Genomic DNA, 5,541 nt, shown 5'->3' with positions numbered 1-5,541 from the left:
GCTCACAGCAACTCAGTCTCTCCAAAAGCATGCAGTCTCCCACACTAGAACCAGCAAATCATGCAGAACACACAAGCTGCAATACCCCAAGCCCAATCTTAAGCCTTGGAGACCAGTTTTCCTAGTGGCTTAACTGGGATTAATCCACTTATACTTGTTTCATACAGTCATGCACTTGGTCTCTATACCTCAGTCTTAACTGCAAAGCTTTAAACAGCACACAAGTAACAAAAAAAATCAGTTTTAGATTTTTTTTTTCTCTGCTCAAATCCAGGATCTTTCACTTCCACCTTAAATGAGTTTATCTTGTTGGGCAGACTGGATGGACCGTACAGGTCTTTATCTGCCGTCATTTACTATGTTATTCAAGTTACTTCATCTTCACTCAGTGCTCAAACACTTGCAGAAAAACTCACTTTCTGGCTCAGAAATCCTATCATGCAGTCAGAGCTCCTTCACACACATCCTCAATCTTCAGTGTCTTCAGCCCATCTTCTCACTCCCAGGCAAACTGTTGCTAAGGGAGACGGTGACGCTGAGTCACCAGCTGATCTCTGCTAGCCAATGAGGTCTCAGAACACAGGATGTTTGCAGCATGGACCTTAATTAGCATTTTCCACAGTCTCCATTTTGGAAAATAATTTCTCCATAGAAAATAATAGAAAAGTTACATTTTTAGAAAAATTACCATAAACATTACTATGAAATTTGGTCAAAATAGCCTATAACCATTAGTGTTGTTGAACTACATATACAATATATTTTTCATAACTTTAAACACACATTTAAAGACGTTTACGTAATTTCATCATAAACTCTATCAAAACTCCCGTAAAACCAGAGACATTCACTATAATAAAATTCTGCATCACCCCACGCACATGCCTGAGCGACGCCCACTCAAAAAAAAAAATCCAAAGCTCAGAGCTGGCCCAAACTAAAACCTTTTCATTTAACACCAAAAATAATTTTTTCAAAAAGTTTCAAAGTACTAGGTTACCTAAAGAGGTTCTCAGGGAATCCCTCAAAAATTAACCCCTTAGGCGCCAGCCCATTGAGACAAAAAAAAAAATGTTTTAAAAATAAAACAAAATCTTGGACAACCAGATCCTTACCTGGTCCTCAGAAGGGTCCTCACTCGACCTCCACCACCGGTCCGGGTCCTGGAGGTCCCTCCATGGCAGCGGCAAACCACCACAATTTACTGTGACAGCAGTGGAACTCATACTGGGGCACCCCAAAAATCGAGGCCCCAGCTTCATTTTGGGCCTAGTGTCAGTCCGGAAGCACTATCATGCATTTGTGAAAAGGTGCACATGTCCAGAGCCTCCTGCACAAGCCGACACCAGCCATTTGGCAGCTCGTGCCCAGCCGGGAAACAGAGGTCCTCTGTCGGGCAGTGCTGCAGCAAGCCACGGACAGCGCAGCTCTGCTCCTGAAGCCCAGGACTGCTTCTGGAGCCTTGGCCAGGAGCCCCCCCCCCCCCCCCCCCCCGGATCTAGGGAAATATCCTGCACCCCAGGTACAAAAAAAAATTCTAGCCCACTGGGTTACAAGACAATGGTATATCCAATAAGCGTGAGTTAGGGGGCATGAGAGACTATAGATTTTGGGGGGGAAAAGATGCTGTAACAGCCCTCTGTGATCAGTGTACAATCCTTGAGCATGCATTTGTTAGATGCATGTTTGGCGTAGGGGTTAGGGCTGTGTGCCCTGAATGTAGAGGATGTGGGTTTCATTCCCACTGTGGGTATTTGGGGTGACTTTCTTATTTCCCCTACCACAGCGGCTGCAATGTGTTAAATAGATGTGTGTGACATGCTGTGCACTTTTTTATTGGTGGCTGGATGAAGCTGACTAAAGGGCTTCCCCCCTCCCACTTTCCTTTCCATGTCATCTGATAGGTTGGGAGTTGCCTGCAACACATTATAGTACATATGGGGGTTGTGGGCACACTGTAACAAAGGTAGCTGCATACAAAGGCCTTGATTGGGGTGCTATGTCTATAGTACTTACGATGGGCCCTGAGGCACTCTCACATTCACCGGATTAGGGTGGGGTCTTCACATGAAGGGGTGGATATGCATTGCACAGGTACAGGTGCTGTGTGAGCAGAGGTAGCCATTGAGACTGAGGGTGGCATGGTGGCCTTTCTGTGGTGCATGTACACTGTTACTGGGAGGTGGGGAATGGGCAGTGTGGTAAAGCTGGTGTACATTTGGGCAGCTCAGTGTACTTTAGTGAGCTACTGCCAACGTTACCATCAGGATGTAGGTGTGAGCCAGGATGCGGGGGGAGGGGGAGAGGAATTAGAGGGTCCAGATGTGCAGCCCTTCGTTTTAGAATTGCATAGTTAGTGGAGGGGGCCCCATAATTACTTGTCATTGGATCATCTATACATTCTGATTTCAGCAATGTTTTTTCTCTTTCTTATGAAAAAAAGCAATAACATGTATTGCAACAAAAAAGGGACCTCAGAGCATGTGACCCTGCCTATGTATAGTGCTTGCACATGAATGGTGCTGTGATCCTGGGAGGTCAATGCTTCACATTCACCTTTCTAGGCTGCTCCTTATAGATCTCAATGCTCTAATGGAGACATTGTGTGGGGACAGGTGGTGGTGGTGGTGTTTTATTATTTGTCTCCTGTGCCTGAAGCACAGGAGGACCAGTAGCTCTGTGTCCTTTACAGAGAAATTTGGTTCCCTTCTTAGAGACATAACCGAGCACTCTAATGAACGTTCCTCCATGTGCAAAGGTATATATGCATGTTTTGCATATGGATGGAATGTTCTGCCGTTGCGCGGATGTTTTTTTTTTCAATGCAGGGACCAGTACAACCATTGCACATTTTGCATAGTGTGTTTCCAATAGGAAAAAATGTATATCTCCAAACGTCTAGGAAGTTTTTGGTATGTCCTTTTTCAAAACTTTTTTTTTGTGTATTTTCGAATGTCAGAAAATGTTTAGTTTTTTCCTTCCATTGTGGACTTCATTTTTTAAATGTTTTCCAATAAACTTTTATTTTATCTTTTGGACGTCATATCGAAAATGCCCCTATAAATGTACAGAATTGTCCTCAAAAATAGCAAGAGATCCCTAACATTGGCAGCTTAGATGGAAAATGTTTTCAATTCATTAAACAAATGTTTTCAATTACAAACTTTAAGCACAAACATCATTATGCTTGTTTTTCAGTAACAATTTGCTTTAACTTAAGTCTTGTATTTTTTTTTCTGAGAGTTAGCTTCAAAGAAGAGTTTGAGTACGATCCAGAAAATAGAGCTGGATCACTCTGTACTTGAAACCTCCCCCCCCCCAAAAAAAAACAAAATTGCTGGACCAATTAACCTGCTGTTGAGACATTACAGTGGTAGTACAGTCTTTCTGCTACCAATGAGTGCCACCATGGGCATCAACATAGAGCTTCTGAAAAGAAAATATCATACAGCTAATACTTCAGAAAGACAAATATGAATTAATTTATCTTGTTCAGAACACAGCTGTCAAAGATGAGTGGATATGTATAGAGGAGGCATTGAGAAATCGTATTTAGAGTGGAAAAAGTTGATGTTCCATCTTGGTAGAAAATTGAGGAATGCCTGAATATAAAGGAATTTGGCATAGCCAATTGTGATTAATAACAGAAATGACAACCCAACATGGCATTACATTTATCTTGTAATATGCAGGCATTCAAATATGTTTAGCAAAAGTTTAATGTATATTTTGTACAACATTCTTTATGACCCAACCCCATGAATAAGAAATATAGCAGACACTTAAAACTATAAAGATTTTAAACAAATATACTGCAGACCAAGAAGGCAATGTCAAAGTAATCTACAGTAATGAATAGAAGATCCAGTGCATATAAACCACATAATGTGAAAAGGCAACCCTCAATATAAAAAGAGTATGCATTCTCAATACTGATTTAAAAGAAAACAATGATTGAATCAATATTTTTCCCATACCACACTGCAATCCAGCAGTTCAAGGATATGATAACAGATAGGAGACTTTCACTTGACTGAATTCTCTACACAAGTACTGTGCCAATATTTCTGATTATTGCATAAGCTATTAATGTGTCCCCTGCTGACCTTGCTCCTCTCTGGCCTACCACAGGAAGTTAATTATTACAATACCATTACTTACTGCAGAGGCCTTCAGTACTGAAGAACATATCGTAAAGATATCAGGCTGCAATAGGCCATATTTTCAATATATCCCAAATGAATATGCATGTAAGAGATCTGCATATAATGAAGGTACTGGGCATGTAAATCTCTTTTATGTATATTCATTAGGGATGTCCAGTCTAAGAGCCCCAATGTTGTACACTTAGCGTCAATTCTATAACAGCATCTAGATGCCAAAATTCCATTATAGACAGGGCTTTTTTTGAGGGGGTACTTGGGGGTACTGAGTACCGGCACCTTTTCCATTGGCTGCTAAAATTGACCCATGGTCCCCAAGTTTTAATGAAAGAGCTCAGGCTCTACACACCAATTCTGCCTTGTCATAGGTTCTGTGACTGATTGCAGGGGGCCTGGCTATTGTGGGGAGGCTCCCTCAATGATTACCCCCACCCCTGAAGGGTGGCCTAGCATTTGAGTACCGGCACCTTTTTCACTAGAAAAAGTGCACTGATTATAGAATACTAGCATAAGGTTGGCATTGGCACACCCATGTGTAGGCATGCCTTCTTGGCAATAGCAGGTATAAGTTGGAACATGTAGGTGTGCAAAGCAGCATGCATAGTTTATAATATTCTATAAGCCACGCACCTAAATGGGACACATATCCATGGCCTGCCCATACTCCATCCATATGTACGACCCCTCCCAGTCAGGCGCTATGACACTTAGGAGTCACCTGATAGAATAACACCTAGCACACGCGGAGGGGCATTTTCGAAAGGGAAGTCCAAGTTTTCATTTGGACGTCCTCACAAAACGTCCCGATCCAGGGGCATATTTTCAAAACAAGATGGACGTCCATCTTTTGTTTCGAAAATACCGTCAGGGACGTCCAAATCCTTAAATTTGGTCGTCCTTAAATTTGGTCGTCCCTAGACATGGATGTTTCTGATTTTCGGTGATAATTGAAACCAAGGACATCCATCTCAGAAACAACCAAATGCAAGCTATTTGGTCTTGGGAGGAGCTAGTATTTCTAGTACACTAGTCCCTCTGACATGCCAGGACAACAACCGGGCACCCTAGGGGGCACTGCAGTGGATTTCAGAAATTGCTCCCAGGTACATAGCTCCCTTACCTTACGTGCTGAGCCCCCCAACCCCCCCCCCCCAAACCCACTACCCACAACTGTACACCACTACCATAGCCCTTACAGGTGAAGGGGGCACCTAGATGTGGGTACAGTGGGTTTCTGGTGGGTTTTGGAGGGCTCGCTGTTTCCTCCACAAACATAACAGGTATGGGGGGATGGGGCTGGGTCCGCCTGTCTGAAGTACACTGCACCTACTAAAACTGCTTCAGGGACCTGCATACTGCTGTCACGGACCTGAATATG

This window comes from Microcaecilia unicolor, chromosome 3 (assembly GCF_901765095.1).
Source record: "Microcaecilia unicolor chromosome 3, aMicUni1.1, whole genome shotgun sequence".
Taxonomy (NCBI): Eukaryota; Metazoa; Chordata; class Amphibia; order Gymnophiona; family Siphonopidae; genus Microcaecilia; species Microcaecilia unicolor.
Note: the sequence above shows the minus strand (reverse complement) of the source record.